This window comes from Myotis brandtii, unplaced genomic scaffold (genome assembly GCF_000412655.1).
Source record: "Myotis brandtii unplaced genomic scaffold, ASM41265v1 scaffold318, whole genome shotgun sequence".
Classification (NCBI taxonomy): Eukaryota; Metazoa; Chordata; class Mammalia; order Chiroptera; family Vespertilionidae; genus Myotis; species Myotis brandtii.
The window spans coordinates 574,542-595,689 of record NW_005362190.1 but is presented as its reverse complement, the minus strand read 5'-3'; positions in this window follow the sequence as shown (position 1 = coordinate 595,689).

Sequence of the window (21,148 nt, the reverse complement as noted above, 5' to 3'; positions counted from 1 at the left end):
GAAACCAATAGGCGCCCTTTTAACTGCTCTGGAGTCCTTTCCCATGCGTTGGACCAAAGGAAACAATGAAGCTTTTTGAAGATTTAAAATTGGAAAGAAAAAAGAAAAGGAAAAAAAAGAAAAAGGAAACGAAACCGGAGTTTAGGCTTTATGACTGTGTATTGCTATTTCCAAAGAAAACGTATCTTTCTCTTTGGGGACCATCACTGTTGACATTTCTCTTTTTACACATTTCAGTTGATTTTCTTCTATTGGCTACTTGCTTTTTTCACAGTCAAAATATGAACTTACCTTACTGTTCCCAATACCAACCCAGCACTATTAGTTTATTTTCATCTGTCACTTAGTTATCACAGTAGAGAGAGAAATCTTGAGCCAATTTCAGGAACAAAGAGCTACTGGATAACAGGATAGGGTAGGAGTGGCTACTGTTGTCCAAATCTCATGTAAACATCACAGAAGTTGCCTCCTGATTCAATCCCCTTAGTGACCACAGTGGGACACCCTTGCTGTTTTGTCTCTTTTCTCTCACTATTAGGATTACTTGACTTTATCAGTTAGTGTAAGAAAGCAACTCCAATTTAATACTTAGAAACAATGCAGCATATAGAGGAGGCATCCTTTCTTCTTAATCATTTGGGTGCTGGATGGTCAATATTTCAATCTTGTTGATGAAGAAATTAACATTATTTTATGACAGACTTTTCCAGACCACACTCATTCATCTTCTTGCTTTGGTACTTCCCCCTAGCACTGTGCCCAGGGCAAATGACAACACTGGAGCATCGTTGTCTCTATTTAACTTAAAGGATTGTCATCTGAGACTCATCAGTAACTCATCTCATACCTCCTCAAAGATTACCTTATCTCAGAAATAAGATTAGAGAAACATTATTTGTGCTAAATAAATGACATGATGTGGGAATAATAAGTATTTCCTAGTTTTCAGTAACTAGAGACCTGTAAACATTATAAATCTTTCTAAGAAAATTCTACATATGGCTTTTGAACAAATATTGATTTATCTATTTTTTCCATTAATTCAATAAATGTTTATTGAATACCTACTTTGTGGTAGGTGCATTGGATGAAGCAGACTTTATGGGACAGTGTTTTTTGTGTTTTTTTTCCATGATCTTTCTGTTCAAAATATAAAGGTAATTCATAACTGTAATTTAATTGTACACCTTTATTAGAAGTTTTATTGTAGAAACATATACATGAAACTGCAGGAGGGGGAAAAAATCACCTCTCAGTATTAACTTTACATTGAAATATTATGGTAACTATAATGTTGGCTATTTACCTTTGATGGAAAATAAGTTTACCCCTAGCTCCTTATATTGTTTGTTTTGTGGTTTAAAAATGTCTATGTAAATGAAAATATTCTTTGAGAAGTTTTAAAAAAAGTGTATCTATTTTTAAATTTTATATGACTTTCCAATCCCTAAGAGAGAAACATTTTCAGAATGTAAATTTTCAAGACTTTCTCCTTGGAGTCTATACTGCTCCAACTTCAAGACAATTTCTCCCTAATCATATGAATATTTTATGTAAGTATAATATTCCATCTTATTAAGATAAATCAAGCTTGCCTCAAAGATTTAACTGTGGGCAGATTCTTCTTTGAACAATTTATCTGATATATTTTTCTAATTCTGAGGGAATATGCTCTTCTTAGAATTCAGAATTTCATTGACTTTCTGAGAATAAAAATGCAAACAACTCATTATTTCTGCCTATGGGGAGAGGAGAGAGTGGGGGTAGATGAAATGCAAAGGTAATTCCTGAAACGCATTTTAATGATTACTTTCAGCTCTTCTTTAATAAAACTGCTGTGGTGAGGCACGGGATGAGCAGGCAGGAATGGCTGCTGAGCCGGTTTCCACCCCCTCTCCCTGCTTCTGGGCACACCGGACTGAAGGGGCTTCTGGGAGGAAGGGACAAGAGGTGGGCATCAGAAGAGCAGGAAAGGAAAGCCTTGGGAGGGAGCATAAATGTCAATTAAATCAGTCCTCTTCCCATGGGATTCCATTGCACTTTGCTCTAGATCAAGCATGTCAAACTCAAAGGCTAACACGGGCCAAATAACAAGGTTTAAGTTGATGTGGGTCACAAAAAAACCCCAAAAGCTTCCATTTTCATAGAAATGTAGGTTTATTTCGATAGAGACATGCTGAATACAAAGGGCTGAAATAAATGAGTAACTGTTAACATAAAATAATAGAACCTTTTAATAAAATTTAATATCTTTTCTTGAACATTAACTTACCAGACACTGAATAACTGCACAAATTAATAAATATAACACAAATAAACCTATTTTTTTTGTTCTCCAAAAGTGAAATATTTCCTGTTGCGCACACCAAACAAGTCAGTACAAGACTAATGATGTGGCCATCGGCTGCTAAAATATTCGCTGCTGGTATTAGTGGAGAGAAATAGTGTGCCTGCGTGTAAGGCATGTAAGGGAAATGAATGCAACATGATTATAGTAATAAATCATTAGTGAATGTTGTAATTCATTATTAATAATTATGTATAACATGATATTGTAAAAGTTAAGTTATGAAATTTTTATTGAAACCTTTCTTACATACTGTTTTATTGGCTGGGCCACAAAAATATTCACTGTGGGCCGCATGAGGCCTGAGGGCTGCGAGTTTGACATGCTTGCTCTAGAATCTAGATCCATCATACCCCTTCCCACACTTTAGCATGGTTAGTTCAGTAGGCGTTTGCTTAGATCAGTGATGGTGAACCTTTTGAGCTCAGCGTGTCAGCATTTTGAAAAACCCTAACTTAACTCTGGTGCTGTGTCACATATAGAAATTTTTTGATATTTGCAACCATAGTAAAACAAAGACTTATATTTTTGATATTTATTTTATATACTTAAATGCCATTTAACAAAGAAAAATCAACCAAAAAAATGAGCTCGCGTGTCACCTCTGACACGCGTGTCGTAGGTTCGCCATCACTGGCTTAGATCCTTTGTCATTTCTAGGGAGCACCTAGAAATTTTGGAGATTACATCTCATGTGAGCATGTTTTATTTTGATTCCTTTAAGATACCCTAGTAAAGGACAGACATTTCCATGGGTTCAGTGTGCAGAGCAAACCTACCAGCTAAAGCATCAAGGAGTGTGAGCTCTCTCCAAGGCCTCATGCAGGCACTTCTCTTCATGTCCATGTGGCTTGTGTTTGCCTGTAAGTAGTTTGGTTTTCCGGCTATTATTTCTGTCCCATTTTTATCCGTTGTTTTAAGGTACCCAGGATTTGTTTTAATCAGATATGGTAAAATACAAACATGGAAATGACTGTCACAGAGGAAGAAGTGGTTTATACTCACAAACCCCTAGAAGCAGGGGGCACACCTCACCACACAGACTGCATGTGGAAGCACGGGGTCAGTCAGGAGCAGGGGCTGAGCGGGAAACGTGGGCCAGAACTTGAATTGTGGTTTCCGTAGGCAAGAATGGACCAAGCAGGGTAAGCAGGTTTAATTAAGCAGCTCAGTGTGAAGCATTTCAGTGGGTCTGGGGCCTGGGCGCCATCCAGAGCTGTCTGGCCCTGAGTTTTTAGGGCAGGGTCCTGGCCTGAGTGTGAGAGCCCCTAGGGAGGAGGTTGAGAGCTTGGGCTCAGGAGTGCTGATTTGCATGTGAAAGGCCCACTCCCTGGGATGTTGTTTGCTAACTGTAGGAATTTGCTAACTTTGGGAGGGGCAGCTAGGCCCCAAGGCGGAAAAGCACCAGAAAAATTTAAAAGCATGCTAATGCCCCCTTGGACTTATGATCTCTGTTTCTAAATGTCCCCATTACCATGAGCACTCAGCTTTAATTAAGTCCTAGCTGTGGATCTGTCTGTAGACCATTTCCATGCCCCAACTCAGTTCAGTCCTCTTCATGCCAACATTTGGTTAAAAAAGGTTTATATTCATCTAATCATATCCAGTAACTCAACTTTCAGCTACACACACACACACACACACACACACAGGGGTTCTCATCAAAGTACTATTAGTAAAGACAAAATTGGGAAATAATTTAATATCATTTGATACCAGAATGGTTAAATAAATTATGACACAGCCATGTGATGGATTTCAGTATAAAATTATTAAATTGTTTTTAATAATATTTAAATACTTTAAAAATACTCATACTGTTCAATGACAATAAAAACAAAAAGCAAAATGTACATGTAGTAACACTTAATGTTAATATAAATACACAGGTAGATGATAAGTAGATATTTGAACACACATTTTATTAGGAAATTAGGAGAAATATATGCCCAAATCATATCAATCAGTGTTTTTTCTATAGACTCCTCTGCATTTAGCATTTATTACTTTTGTTATCAGAAAAGCACAATTTACTTAACAAGTGAAGTATTTACTGTCTAATCGAAGTAGAACTAAATTATTCAGTCAACCAACATTTTTGAACACCCACTCTATGTAGACACTGTGATAAATAGTGCAGAATCAATATGAACAAATCCCTGCCTCCTTAGAGGCTAAAGTTGTGAATACTAATAAATAAATAGGGTTATAGTATCTCAGACAGCATCTTACACATATCAATTATCCAATAAATGCATATTGAATAATCAGTGGAGAAATAATTATAGGTTGACTGTAAAGATAAGGAGATAATTAGGACTTTGATAGTCTTATCTCAAACTTTAATGCACTACTTTTCCACCTCTTTCTCCTTTACCACTGTTTCAAAATCTCATTCACTCACTCAAATAAGTCAGTGACTAGCTTCTAAACTTCCCAATGGTTTTGAGTCCCTGCTGTCCCCAACATCTGACTGATGGCAGAATCCCTGCTGACTTCCTGGTAGGTGGTATGCTGGAGGATGGCCTTGATGTGGAGTCTCCACACTCTGGGTAAACACAGGGCACAGGGGAGGGGCCAGGAGAGGATTAATACATTTTCTGTGGGAAGAGTGAGCACTGGGGACTCTTACCCAGGAGCAAATGTGGGTCTCATGGGAGTGTGGTCAGCAGGTCTCAGTCACAACGCTCAGAGGGCTTCTGATCATGGACGCTTCAGAACAGCCCTTGGTCAGGACTCTTGGCCTGACGTGGAGGGTGGTGGAACTGAGCTGAAGCTAAGTCCTGTTCTGATTCAAGGGGCTGCATGGGCGTCCAGGGGATGCTTTTTGCCCACTGAGTCTCAAAGCCAGTCTCAGGAAGGACAGAAGGGAAGCAACCTTATTCTTAAGTCTTTGGTGAAGGAGCAGCTGAGCCCTTGTGAGCTGCCTGCCCTGGCCAGTCTGCAGCAAGGACCTTGTTTCTCTTTGACCCTTTCTCCCCTCTCTCCTCTTTTGCTCAGTCATCTGAATTCTGCACGGTGCACACCTGCACCAGCCCTACCTAAGTCCTTGCTAGTATTGCAGCATATCCTGATTTGTGTAGCAGTTCCCCTTAGCTGATCAACTGCACCTCCTGACTGCCTCCCCGCTCCCCCCACCCCACATACACACTGCTTTGGGAATATCTGTCCAAAGAGAGGGAGATTGAGGCAAACACTGGACTGCCTGCTTTCTTGTGTCCTGTTTTTCTCCTTTTCCCACAGTCAACCTGAATCTGAAAGGAGGCAGTCTTTCTTTTACTTCCCCTTTCTCTCTGTTTGAGGTATCGGCCTCCTGGTACACCTGCTGGGAAGAGTGTGTTACACTTTCTCTCCATTGTACCCCTCTTTCCTTAGGCTTCTGTGGGGTCTGGGAGTCTGAATGTGAGAGAGATCAGAGTAGGGTTTCTTATTCTCAGCATTGTTGACATTTGGGGATGGATAATTCTTTCTTGTGGGGCTGGCCTATGCCTTGTAGGATACTTAGCAGCATCCCTGGCCTCTACCCACCAGACACCAAGAGCAAAGCTCTTCCCTCACAGATGTAAAAATTCAATATATCTCCATACCTGGCCAGATGTTTCCGAGGGTGTTATATTGCCCCCATTTGAAAACCACTGGTTTAGAGATAAGGGTAACTTAAAATGAGGGAGTTAAAATTATATATCTATTACATTTCTCATTTTCAGGCTAAACATTTTTTTTTTTTTTTGGTTTTTGTTTTTGCCAACGATCAAATAGGTCTTACATAATATAACAAGAAGCTGTAACCAAGCCTGGCTTCAATGCCCAGCTCCCCTTCCAATGGACAGGACAGTTTCATTATTCATGCACTGTCTAGTCCAGACCAGGTGACCTTCAGGAAACATTAGATGATGTGCAGACTGAGAGAAAGAGCCACAAGAATAAATTCACCAAGCTCAAAAATCGTTTAGCACCTGGCCATTCCTATGAGGATCACATCTGACCGTCTTAGATGAAAATGCCCACTGCGGGGGTGGGTAATGTGGGGATAAGGACACATATGTAATACCTTAATCAATAAAGATATTTTTTAAAAAAGAAAAAGAAAATGCCCACTGGGGAAAGAGAGGGCAGAGTTTAGATGGGAGCCCTTAGAATCTCAACCTGCTTGATTTCATGAGACTCCAGAATTGCTGGTGAATCAAGAGGCACTCCACTTCCCAGACGTAAGAGGACATTGGCATGCCCCTGATTCCTGCACACTTGGTATGTCTTCAGTAACAAAAATAAATGGTTTAAACCAATGCTCTAACTCGTTTAAAGAACATTTTTCTGAAGTTATATACATGCCAGAAACTTGAGATGTAGTTCATTGGCAGCTACATGACATTGTCTCTCTGTCATCCCAGTGCCCAGCACAGGACTTGGCAGTGAGTAGGAGACTGAAAAATGTTTACCAAATCAATTCATGCTGGCCCATGCCAGCTCCTCTTGGCATTGTCAGTAGCCACACAGGACACCTGCAATTAGGTGTTGTTCCTCCTTTTCCTACTTTTTCTTTCTTAAAAATGTCAGTGTGAAGTTTGACCAATAGTGACTATTGACTCACAGGTGAGAGTTCCACCCCGGGGCAAGTAAAAGCATTCTCACATGCATGACAGCCTGGGAGAGCAGTTTGAAGAGCAAACATCTGGAAAAGGCTGGGTCTTAATTAGCAAGATGGCTCTGCAGAGAAACACCTATAAATGGTGAAAACTGAACCCTGCAATTCCAGATGGGGGTTCAAATGACAGGTTCATGATTTATTGGGCAAATCGCTTAACCTTTCTAAGTTTAGTTTCTTGTCCTACAAAATGAGTAAGCTTTTAACTTTCAATAATGTTGCAAAGTGTATGTGAATTAGTTCATATAAAGCAATTAGCATATCCTTAATATCTTCATACTCTCTCTAGTAGTTGACTTTCTTTTCAGAGACCCCCCCCATAAATAAAGCAATTAAACTAGCTAATTCATTTTGCTTGTATCTTAATGAAAATAAAACATTAAAGCTATTTTGAGATAATTTTAATATTTTATTTTCCCTGGCCCGTCACATTTACTAATTACTCTCCTACGCTGGCCTTATAGCAAGCCAAATCAAAATTATGCCTCTGCAAAATAGTTCGTAGAGTTTGGGGTGGCTCAGAAGAGCTGAAATGGACAGCAGCTCATCCGAATGCCATCAAGAGTGTTGCTCTGTGGGACTTTGCAGACTTACCGCTGGGGCTGACTCTCAGCTCTACCGCCAGCTGTGAGACCTGGGCTAGTTGCTCAGCCATCCTGTGATTCAGGGTCTCATCTGTAAAAAAGGTGGGATAGTAGCAGCACCTTCTTCACGGGGAGTTTGAAAGGATAAAGAGAGATAATGCACTTGAAGTCCTTTAATAGTGACTGGGCTATAATAAATGCTCTATAAATTCTCATTCTCAGCATCTGGGAATACTAAGGGCTCACTATTTTTTCATTTCTAATGGGAGCGAAGAGTTAGCTTTCTCAGTCATCTTCCTTGCACCTGCCTTGCACACACACACAAACATGCAGCACACTCCCTCTCTGAGCCTGTGGCCTGAGCACCTAGGGCTCCAGCCACTCCCCTCGGAGTCTGATGATAGGCTTCCCTTGAGTGTCAGGCTAGAGATTTAATTCAGGAACACAAATAGTTTTCAGCTTTTACGCCAGTGCCAGCCTGCAGTTTTATAAGCCTTCCAAAGACATGCCCTGGTTCACTGAGAAAGTCCTGTGATGGATTGAGAGTGTCTGCCATGAGAAGCGAAGGAAGTAAGGACTCAGTATTTCCATCTCCGAATTCATCTGTGGTCTTCTGTGTGTGGTCAGAGATGAGAGGCCACACTTTTTAATATTTTACAGTTTGAGAAAGATCCTAAACTATGTCGTCTGTTAAAGTACTTTTGCTACACTTTTGAACCCAAGTTAGCCTTTCATGGAGGTTCTAAGGGCAGGCATGTAGAGGCAGGAACAAGGAGCAGGCCTAACAGGTGCATTGCCTAAAAAAATAATCTAAAAGTTGGTCTAACTTTTGTTGTCAACATGCTCTGGCAATTTAAAATAATGTCAATGAAAAACACTGTCTCCCTGAAAAACATTCTATTGACGTAAATGCTAAACAAGTACTATGATTACTGTGAAGTTTGATTTTTTTAAAAAAATATTTTTATTGATTGCAGAGAGGGAGAGAGAGAGATAGAAACATCAATGATGAGAGAGAATCATTGATTGGCTCTCTCCTTCATGCCCCACACTGGGGATCAAGCCCGCAACCTGGGCATGTGCCCTGGCCAGGAATCAAACCATGACCTCCTGGTTCATAGGCCAACACGCAACCACTGAGCCACGCCAGCCAGGCTACTGTGAAGTTTTTAATAATATATACCTAAGTCCCAAATTAACAAACTTTTAATATATACCCTTTGATAAACATTTTATTCTACTGGAAGTTAATTTGGAAAACCTCCAGTTTTAAAATTGGCCACAGACATCTGTGAGCTCAGCTACACACATTCATTTGCATAATAAGCGGTGGAGTAAGTAAACAGTTCAGCATGGGGCATGCTTGTCTCAGGTGCAGTCCTTGCCTCCCACCCCTGTCGTACTACAGATTTCTGCACTGAGACAGCAAATAGCAATGGGCAATGATAACACTAATTGCAAAAAAGAGGAAATGGAACTTGAGTTGCTTCGACTCTGTCACTCTAAGTGCAAATCATTCTGTGAATTTTGAGGAATTTATTCACTCTTTTGGAAAAATTTGCACATTTATTTTTCCTCTTTACATAAAAATTTTTATTAAAATAATTAACCTATTTTTTGTAATTATTATTATAATTTACTGCCATGGCCATATAAACAAATCTGATACAATTTTTCTGCTTATTATTATTATTTTTATAATGATTACTGATAAAAGCATGGTCATATAGAGGACAGAGATGATAAAATTTTATCTACCTTAAATGTGAAGTACACGTGGCATATTACTGCTCTGAATGTCCTTCTGCCCTCACCGCCCCTCTGGGCTGCCACTGTGTTAGGGAGACACTCTTTGGTAACTGCTGACTAGAACATTGGCCCCATCTAGGTTATTATGCCTTTAAGCAAGTCCATTTTCATTTACAAAAACGGCCTTGAATTTTATAAACATGAGCCCTGTTTGCTCTGACAGTCCTACCATCACTCTTTCATATTAAACTGTAAGAGTAACTCTCCTGCTAATTTGCACAGAAGTGTAGATACATTTTTGCTAATATGTAATTTTTGTTACTAACCATAATAATCATCGATCAAAGAATACATTATGCTAAGATTTAATGTAATGTATTGTTCCTTACATCAAGGAATTTACATTTAAAATAGATATAACAGAGGCATACAGATGGTAAGGAGAATGGTGCCACATGTTCCTCTCTCCTAGGGAAAATGACTTTAAAAAATGCGTGCACACAGGTACAGAAATGTATAGTGTAGCTATGAAGTCCTGGGACTGATTATTAAATGTCATAAAACATAATTACCTAAATGTCTGGTCCTTTTTCAAATAAGGCTTGGGGAAGGGGGACTATTTACATATTGCCATGCTGCTGCTTTTGTTCATATAATTTTTGGGACGTGTTTTAGGAGTGAAAAGAATCTGTGCTGTATTAATTTTTGTATATTGATATATGTGTTTGTGACCTATCGCCATGTGATACCCCCAAGCTAACTCAGATCATTGTAAATGTTCCACTCAGATGGATTTGGCCTCTCAATCAGGGTGTACGTCTCTTAAAGGCGAAGTCTAAGTTCCATAAATCAATGACAGTTTTAAACCAGTGAATGTTGAAAACTCATAATCATAATTAGATATAGAACAAAATATGCATAGATTCCCAAATTCACATTTTGTGATGGAACGACTACTTTGGCAGTAAATTAATTTTCATTGCAAATGGGTCTAACACCTTATGCCTGATGATAGGCCCATCCACTCTTTCTGACTCTGCAGCAGGGAAAGCAGGATGCTCTGGTTCCTCAGCACCGGGCTCCCCCTGCGCCAGTGAGAATGGATTTTCTGGGGCCTGAAGAGTGAAGCTGGGGACGTATAGAAGCGGGAGCTGCATTGGTAGTTTCACCAAAACCTTTATTACTTCATTGTAATGAGTGTCTGCCACTTCCCAGGTGTTGTGCAAGGGGCTGATGCCATTGAGTTCCACAATGTTTATAAAGTGTGTAATCTGCAAGAGCACCCCTCACTTTGCAATAGGATTAGAGCATGTGACAGTACGGTCTTGCTAGACACGCCAGCCACGTGGGTGGACGAAGAGGGAGAGTGGAATGAGGACCTGAATAGAAAACACAGCCACATGCATAGCGAGTGCTGACTCAGGGCTTCCCATGCTTGCTAACCAGGCCTCCCGGGCTCTTAGGGGCATCCGCTTTGAAGAAGAAGAGGCAGACAGTGCATTCTGCCTGGAGTCATGAGGAATAAAATTGTGAATATATGTTGTGAATGGAGGGGCTGCACTGCAATTATCCGGGCTTCTTTGTAAACCCACAGCTCCTGTGTGTCTCATTCCAAATGGCAGGGAAGGAACGCTAGGAAGATGTGATGCACTTTACTAAGTTCCCCAACTGAGGTTGTGAACAATATTTTTCCCTTCAACATACATTGCCATGTGCATACATACAACTTTGCACAAATACGTGAATAAAATCATATCATATGCTGCCTTTTATCTACTTGCAATCTCTTTTCTGTGTTTGCCTCCCATCCCCACCCTTATTTGGATAATTCATATTAACCACCTTGGCAAGTTCTTTTATAATTTTCATCACTCTTATGCATATACATACTCACATAGACATAGGTATACAAACACTGGCTTTAATACCCTACCAGTGGTTCTCAACCTTCTGGCCCTTTAAATACAGTTCCTCATGTTGTGACCCAACCATAAAATTATATTCGTTGCTACTTCATAACTGTAATGTTGCTACTATTATGAATCGTAATGTAAATATCTGATATGCAGGATGGTCTTAGGCAACCCCTGTGAAAGGGTCGTTCGACCACCAAAGGGGTCGCGACCCACAGGTTGAGAACCACTGCCTTATATAGTTACTTATGTATACAGTGCAGTCATAACTTTTAAAAATGGGGTCATATATACATTTTTCTGCATCTTTCTTTTTAAGGGGTCGAGACCCACAGGTTGAGAACTGCTGCCTTATACAGTTACGTATGTATACAGTACAGTCATAACTTTTAAAAAATAGGGTCATATATACATTTTTCTGCATATTTCTTTTTTAAAAAACTTTATTTATTGATTGAGAAAGAGAGAGAGAGAGAGAGAGAAGAGAGAGAGAATTTGTTGTTATGCATTCATTGGTTGATTCTTGTATGTGAACTGACCAGGGATTAAACTGATATCCTTGGTGTATCAGGACAATGCTCTAACCAACTGAGCTACCCTACCCGGCCAGGTGGTGGCTTTGCACAGTGTTCCCAGTTGGCCCATGCATTCTGGCCTCCGCACCCCTGCAGAGCAGCCATTGGGAGCCTGGCATCTACTCTCACAGTAAGTGCTTACTGAACCATAAAATCCTAAAGAGAGCATATAGTGAATAGTCCATCCATTTGGGAAGTCCTCTTACAGGAGGGGTGCTGACAGAATTGTTAAGCGAGCCAAGACTATTCCCTTGCTCAGTTCTATCCTGTCATATGAGAATCTTGGGTGGCATATCATTGTCACAGCTCGGGTAGCTATGTCTCACCTGAGGCCAGGATTGGAATGGCATGGAGCCAGCTGACTGACACCTTGGCATTCCCCCTGGTACACTCACACAGCCCTGGTCCCAATCTCACTTTTAAAAGGGAGCCGACTCCTTGTCAGGCAGCTGGCTTCTCCTACATGTCTTTTGTCATCCTGTCGCCAGGCCCTCATCAGAAGAGCCACTCGGTAGGAAAATTTACTACATCATAAATTCATAATCCATTTTTCTCCATATGCTCTGACCAACTTATGATGTTCGTAATTAAAACTTTATGCAGACTTACGGCTACTGAGACAGGTTGATTCAGTGCGGGTTGTAGAGCATCATAAATCACTGCGGCTCGTTGTATAATTGGGCCCCAATAATTATTCCATCAGCGTTAAGCAGGGCTGGCACTGGGACGAAATGCGAGGCGGATACACTTTTACAGTGTCCCTGCACCACTATGCGATGCCCGTTCAGCACCAGCCCTTGCCCCATTGCCATTATTTTTTCCCCCTAGTATCCCAGCCTTCTTTAGCATGAAACTCCTCCCCCTGGTTCCAGACTCCACAAAACATTTTCACCAAGAAAACATCTCAGCGTATTCCATCTCCCAATAACCTGCATTTCATTGTGCAGAACAGCACCACTCACATGGAGGTCCACATCCTTTGCCCCAAGGTGCACTCTGCATACCACCTCCAGGGACCGGGCCATCTAACGGCATCACATGCCTTGAATCCTTGCTCGTCTGTAATCACCATAGAAATGAACTTCTTCCTATTACTTCCAAACACATTAGAGACAGCTTGATGTCCTGGGGGATACACATGGACTGGGGCTTGATGTTGTGCAGCTCTGTCACTTATTAGCTGTGCAACTCTGGGTGTTATTTAAAATCCCAATCATAGTGTGTTTAGCTACACAACAGAGATTATGTAAATATGACAGACTTTGTCTTGGCTTTTAGCTCTGTGAATGTGCATGCATAATTTTCAATTCCTTGAATCTCATTTTTTCTTAGCTATAAAATGGCAAACATAATATATAATAACTAGAGGCCCGGTGCACAAATTTGTGAATGAATGGGGTCCAGCCGGCCTGCCCCAATCAGGCCAATTGGGCCAGGCTGGCCAGGGGGAGGGGCCGCAGGTGGTTGCCCAGCCTGCCCACCCCCTGATTGAACTCCTGGTTGAACTCCCAGTTGAACTCCAAGTCAAGGGGACAATTGCATATTAGCCTTTTATTATATAGGAAGGGAATTAGAGTGAAGCAATACATGTAAAGATCTTGTCATTAAATATGGGTTCAATAAATAATATCTCTTTTTCCTTTTACCTGTTGATATTATAGTGTCTGATGATTTTTTAATATTCATTTAAGAGTTACTGGTACTGGATATTTCATGGCCCTGGAAAGATCAAGAGGTGGAAACTATCTTAACATCTTTGTGACCATTAATTGTCTCTCAATTCATTTAAATAGAGGGTAATGTTATATGAAAACACCAAAGCAAAATATTTTGAAGGCAGTTTTAAAATCTATCAAAGCACTAGAGAACCGATATCTTGTGATGTTGCTGTTACAGATTTTATATATAAATTGAATGGATCAGTTTTGAGTAAAAACAGATGGGGAACAAGTAGAGGACACTTGAAACAAAGGAAACAGGCTCTGTGCAATAGTCTTAGAACTGACTCATACCAGCTGGTCTGTTAGTTAGAGATCAGATATGCAGACTCATCTGTTTGTTAGAAATCAGAGTGGACACTTTGTGTATGACAAGTACTAGGGCTAGAAATTAGTCTTAAGTGCCAATCACGGATGAGTATTCAGAATAGCAGTTAAAATCGGAGTAAGAAACCCCCCCCCCCCATGGTGCCTCCTGAATAATCGCAGGAGGCTAGTGAGACTAGGCAAATGGGTAACAGTTAAGATCACGTCCAGAGAAGATAACGTGGGGTTCCGGTTCTGTCTGTAGCTTAGTTTTCAGATCCGTTTCCTGCACTTCATCCCCGAGTCAGGCCTTTGGGGGCGGCCTTATCCCGTGGCTGTAGGCGGGGGCAGTGTTTTTCCTGTTAAAAGCGTATTTCATTCAACGTTTCCTCCCCTTATTCCTTCTCAGTTAATCAAAAGGTTAATGTCAGGTCACACGAAGTGAAGTTATCGGGTAAAACTGGGAAAGAGTGTTGAGTGTCTCTGCTGCCACCCGGGGTGTTAGTGAATTACAGCCCATTACAGCCCCGGCGACTTCCTCTGGGGCCCATCCCGGAGAAGACACGCTGCCGCCCCCATCCCAACCCCCCGCGAGTACTGCTCCACCCGCCTCAATATTCCAGAGTGGACACTTTGTGTATGACAAGTACTAGGGCTAGAAATTAGTCTTAAGTGCCAATCACGGATGAGTATTCAGAATAGCAGTTAAAATCGGAGTAAGTTCAGTGACTTAAAAAAGAAAAGTACTGAGTTTATTAATAAATTAGTGGTTCAGGGAATAGCTCTAGGTTAACGTACACCTGGGTTCTGTGAGAAATTCATTATTATTATTAGTAGTAGTAGTATTATATTTTTCATTGTTATTACAGTGCTTGGCAATGTTCTTCATTCTGGCATTTTACTCTTACTCACATTTTTATTATTTTACCTAGGTTTTTGCACATGTATCACTTTTCAGTAAGATCTATACTATTTAAGATCTCAAATCTCTGCCCGGACTTTAATATTTTATGTAATTTTCTTCTGCTTGATTTTAATCCATGACCCTAGCATCATCTGGAAAAAATGATTTACTATGTATTCTATTCTATTTTATTTATTTATTTATTTATTTATTTATTTATTTATTTACTAGAGGCCTGGTATACAAAATTCATGCACTCAGGGGGAGGGGGTCCCTCAGCCTGGCCTGAGCCCTCTCACAGTCCAGGAGCCCTCAGATGATGTGCAACTGATGGCGTAGGCCCGCTCCTCACGGGGAGCAAGCCTAAGCTGTCAGTCAGACATCCTTAGCACTGCCACAGAGGCGGGAGCACTTGCCAGCTGTGAGCCCGGCTTCTGGCTGAGTGGCGTTCCCCCTGTAGGAGCGCACTGACCATCAGGGGCCAGCTCCTGCATTGAGCAGGATCAGGCCATAACCGGCTCTCTGACATCCCCTGAGGGGTCCCGGATTGTGAGAGGGTCCAGGCCAGGCTGAGGGACCCCACCGGTGCACGATCCAGGCTGGGGAGGGCGTGGGAGGTTGGCCAGCTGGGGAGGGATCACAGGAGGGCTCCAGAGCATGTCTGGTCCATCTCGTTCAATCCTGAGCAGCAAGCTAACCTACTGGTTGGAGAGTCTGCCCCCTGGTGGTCAGTGCACATGATAGCGAGTGGTTGAGTGGCCTTAGCATATCATTAGCATATTACACTTTGATTGGTTGAATGGACAACCGTACACTTAGCATATTAGGCTTTTATTATATAGGATTTATTTATTTATTTATTAGTATTATTTGTCTCCTTTCATTAGAATAGAAACTCCTGTCTCAGGGATTTTTGTCTGTTCTGTTTCCTGCGATTACTCAATATTAGAATAGTACCAGGCTGATATAAATAATTTAACATTTTAACATTAAAATATTATATGATATATAATATAATTTTAATATTAAACATTTTAATATAATCTTTAATGTGGAACTAGCAATTCTTTCTTCAAATAGTTATTTGTGTAGCCAAATAAAATGGTTCATGCATTAATAAAATACATCATTTTGTAATAAATACCATTATCATTCCTTAATGCAAATCTATATTTGAAAGAAAATAATTTTTTACTTCAAAATATTATTTATTTACTTCTCATCTTCTTTCCAAAGTAAATGTGTTAACTTCCCAATCTTGGGCAGAGGAGAGTGTAAGGGGAGAGAATGACATTGATTAGGAAGACAAATATGACCTTCCTGCTGCAAGGGAGAGCTTTTCCATGAGCAAAGCCAAGGATATCTCTTACCAGTTGACAGTTTTTTGTTTCGTTTTTTTGGACTGTCTTAAATGAAGACCTCTTCTTTCTCTTCCCTCTCAAGTAGCTGCTTCATTAAGATCTACACACAACATATACTGCCACACCTCAGGAGAAGACCGTCTATGTGAGCACCATAATGAAGCATCTAAGGTGAGTAGTTTAGGATAACTTTTTTCCAATTCCAGAAACTGAAATGCTATATGAATGCAGAGGCCAGAGAGATTCTGAGTGTGAACAGTAAAAGCAGGGAATGACAATGCTTTCCACTGGAGAGCAAATGCTCTGCCTAGATGCATCCTGACTTTCTTCTCCTCTCTTCCTCTTCCTCCCCCTCCTGCTCCTCTTCCTCCCTCTTTCTTCTGAATACTGACTTTACAAAACACATCTTTGCACAGATTATGACAGTAAACTTTGAGACTTTGAGTGTGTAATCTCTCTTTGGTCAGATGGAAAGTGTTTCCCTGCAAGAACATTATGGGGGGTCCAACAAATACATCAAGATGCTTCAGATTGAAGCTGAAGGGACCAGAGCAGTCCTCACACAGATAGATGAGACCACGAATGTTCCAACCCATCTCAGAGTAGGTGTCCACACAGGGCTTGGGGCCAAAGACTTGACTAGGTAATAGTGTATGTCAATGGGCCTGGAGAGTTCTCTGATGCACTTCCCAAGCACCTGAAGTCTAGGTGGCTGCTCAAGGATTAGGGGACTTACAGTGTTAGCACATTTTATAAAACCCAATTTCAAAACCAAATAAAATTAAATGCCAAGGCTTTTGAGTTATTGCCTGTTTTCATTTATCTACTAGAGGCCCGGTGCACAAAATTCCTGAATGGGGGTGGGGGGGTCCCCTCAGCCCAGCCGTCACCCTCTCCAATCTGGGATCCCTTGGGGGATGTCCGACTGCCGGTTGAAGATCAGGTCTAAACCGGCAGTCAGACATCCCTCTCACAATCCTGGACCACTGGCTCCTAATCGCTCACCTGCCTGCCTGCCTGGTCACCCATAACTGCCCCCCCTGCCGTCCTGGTCACCTCCAACTCCCCCCACCCGCCAGCCTGGTCACCCCTCACTAACCCCTGTGCCGGCCTGGTTGCCCCATGCAGCCTGCTGTTCAGTCGTTTGGTTGTCCCTCACTAACCCCCTGCCATCCTAGTAGTAGGCAGCCATCTTGTGAGGGCATGAGGGTTAATTTGTATATTACCTCTTTATTATATAGGATGTTTCACAGCTTTATTATTGCATTTCTTTCATCTCTGACTCAGTGATCTACAGTGATCTACAGTACTTTGATTCAGCTAGAATTTACTGAGTGCCAATATGTTTGGGGATTAGTATTAGCTGTTATGTTGCATGGTGGAAAATCACAGGTAATCAAGATATGACCCATATGGAAGGATTGTAATAGCTAACTGAAGGTGAGTTTAAATAATATTGTGCTGTAATATAGTTCAATAAAGGTTATGAAAATGTAGAATAAGCAATGATTAATGCTGGATGAATTGAGGCTATACAGAATTTTGATTGGTAGAGAGAGAAGAGAAAGGTCCATTTTAAGGCACAGTCATTTGTTTTCTGTTTGAATGATGTTTAGAACCATCAGATGTATTATGCTTTACCTCTCACCAGATATGTGGCTCTTTCCTTAAATTCTTTTATTGCAGTCACTAATATAGTGTGTAATTACTTTTGTTTTTTAAAATCGCAAACTAGAGATAATGCTATGTGAAATATGTTAGCAAAGCATGAACTAATATTCCCCACATACAAACTTTTTCCTTTAACCCAAAATAAGAAGTGGGAGCAATAATGAACAATTCCATAAAAAGTCATAAGAAATTCTCAGAAAATGCATACTTAATCTGTGGTAACAAATAATTCCAACAATATCACTCTCTATGCTACTTCAACTAGTCACACAGGAAACACAGAGTTTCTTTCCCCCTCACAATTATTTTTAAAAAATTATTTCTCAACTTCAGTTAAGTGCTTTAATAATCTATCTGGTTTCACAAATTAGATTATTTTAGATTTAAATCCCCATGCAAAAAAAATGATATATAACATTTTGAATGATTTAAAAATAATTCTTTGATTGGATCTTTAAAGTTCTCAATATATATGGTATCTGCAATGTTGGGTGGGCTTAGCACAATGCTTGGCATGCAATTGATGTTGGATTGACTGATAAGTGGTCTGATGGATGTCACAAATATTTGCTTCTTTGAGTGCATATAAATGAGCCCTATGGCTATGTGACTGATGTTAAAACTAAAATATTGGTGAGATTTTAAATAATTATAATAGAGATCATTTATTAAATGTTTTCTGTGTGATAGATAGATATGTAATCTTTGTAACAGCTTTTCTTCTTGTAGACTCAGTCTTAGAGAAATTATGAATGATGCACAATGTCACAAATATCCTATATAATAAAAGCCTAATATGCAAATTTTCCCCTCAGGTGGTCATTCAACCAAGAGTTCAACCACTCGCTATGACGTGCGCTGACCACCAGGGGGCAGAACATGGTGGGTGTCGGTGATGTGGCTCTGGAAGCAGGCAGCAGTGAAGGTGCTGGTGGCCCCGATGGGTCCTGATGAGAGCAGGACTGCGGCAGGATGGTGGAGCAGGTGAGCAGGCGGTGCCAGGCCAAGGTGGGTGCCAGTGGGGGCCCAATAGCCCTGCTGATCACCCCGCAGATGGTGACCAGTGGTGGCAGCAGGGGGTGGGGCTGCTGCCCAGCTCCCAGGTGCTGAGGGAGCCAGGCGGAGGATCCTGGGCCCAACCAATCACCCCACAGGCGGAATGGTGTAGCAAGTGATGGGGCAGCACCAGGCCAAGGCAGGGTTGCAGGCCTGCGAGGCTGGGGCCTGATCTCCACATGCCATGTGCGAATTCTTGCGCCGGGACTCTAATATAACATAGAAACAAGAGTAAACATCCAAAACCAGAAATATCTGATAAAAAAATCTATGTGTTTTTTCCCCCCCCCAGTACATCCTGTGATAGGCAAATAATTGCCCCAAGAGTTGTTTACTTCTGACCACTTGAACCCATGAATATGTTACATGGCCAGGAGGGACTAATTCCTAATCTCCTGACATTAAAATAAAGAGATTACATTGGAGTATCTGGGTGGTCCCAATGTAATCACATAAGTCCTTAAGTGGGGAAAAAGAAAGCAGAACAGAGTTAGAGGCCATCATGGGAAAGACTCAACTGGTGGCTACTGGCTTTGTCTATGGAGGAGGGCCATGAGCCAAGGAATGTGACCAGGTTCTAAATGCTGGAAAAGGAAAGAAATAGATCCTTCTTAGAGCATCCCAAGAGAAATGGAGCCCTGCCAACCAACATCTTCATTTTAGTCTGGTGAGACCCATTTTTTTACTTCTGACCTTCAGAATGGCAAGATATAAAACTTGCGTTCTTTTAACCAACTAAGTTTATTGTAATTTGTTATATCAGCAAAACAAACTACTACAATCATGTTGCTTCCCCAATAATACAAGATATATCATTTTTTTTTTCCTGAGAGAAAGCCATCATGTGCATAGAAAGGAATAGAGTAGAAGGTAATGGGGAATTCATGTAAAGGAAGACAATAGGTCTATTGAGAAACAAGAATGAACAGGAAGTCTGGAGATAGAAGATGCATGTATGAACCTTAATCTTAGCAAATATTGAGTAAATATTTGCTTAATGGAAAGATAAAATGATGAATAAATGAAAAACCTGTAGAACAGTACTAATTTATATTTCATCAATCTTACAGAAATCTATATATATAAAAGTCTAAGCGACTGTTACTACTGGTCGACTGAATGACTGGTCACTATGATGCGCACTGACTACCAGGGGGCAGATGCTTAATGCAGGAGCTGCCCCCTGGTGGTCAGTGCACTCCCACAGCCAACCTCTTGTGTCCTGGGCTGGCCAACCTCCCACATTCCCTGCCCCCTGGCCAACCAGCCGCGATTGGGGCCTGCCAACCTCCCATGGTCTCTCCCCCTAGCTGGCCAGCCCCGATTGGGCCTGATAGGGACTGGGCAAGATGGCCCCGATAGCCCTGATCACTGGCCAGGCCGAGGGTCCCCACCCATGCACAAATTCATGCACTGGGCCTCTAGTCCTATCTAATAAAAGACAAAAAGGGTAATTGACTGTACCTTTGCTACGCTTCCCATTGGCTAATCAGGGCGATCAAATTAACTACTGCCAAGAAAGTTGGCGGTTAACCGCCAACAAAGATGGCAGTTAATTTGCATATGTAGGCACAGGAGCAGCAAGTGAAGGCCGGCATGGCGAGCGAAGAGCAAAGAGGGAAGCCCGCCACGCCCCCGGGGCCTGTGGAGAGTCTGCAGAGAGGACCAGGCCTCCCAAGTGGAGAGTCTCCGTGGTCAGACAGCGCGGTGTCGGGACCGGAATAAAGACGGAGTTGACTCAGACGCTGGCAGCGGTGTTACACCAGCGAGCAGGGCCTTTCAGCCGGGACTCCAGGTGGGGGTGGGGTGAGGGAGGCGAGCCGGAAATAGAGAACTGCAACTCCCAGGAGGCTTAGCAGCCAGGGCCTGGGTGCCTGGCCGTGGAATCGGATGGGGCATGTCATTTTGCGAGCCACTTTAACCTAGAGGTTTGCAAGGTTGGAAGTTCTGCGCTGGGAGCCAGGGAGAAATGGAGCTGGAGCAGAGAGAGGGGACCATGGCAGCCATGGGCTTTGAGGAGTTCTCAGCACCTCCTGGCTCAGAGCTGGCACTGCCTCCACTGTTCGGTGGTCACATCCTAGAGTGCGAGCTTGAGACCGAAGTGGAGTTCGTCTCTGGGGGCTCTGGGCAGCTCCAGCCTCCGGGAGCGAGACAAAGAGGAGGAGGCAGCCCAAGGCCAGCAGCGGCACCAACGGGAACTCAATAGCAGGAAGTACCAGGCGCTGGGTCGGCGCTGCAGGGAGATCGAGCAGGTGAACGAGCGGGTCCTGAACAGGCTCCATCAGGTACAGAGGATAACACGGAGACTCCAGCAGGAGC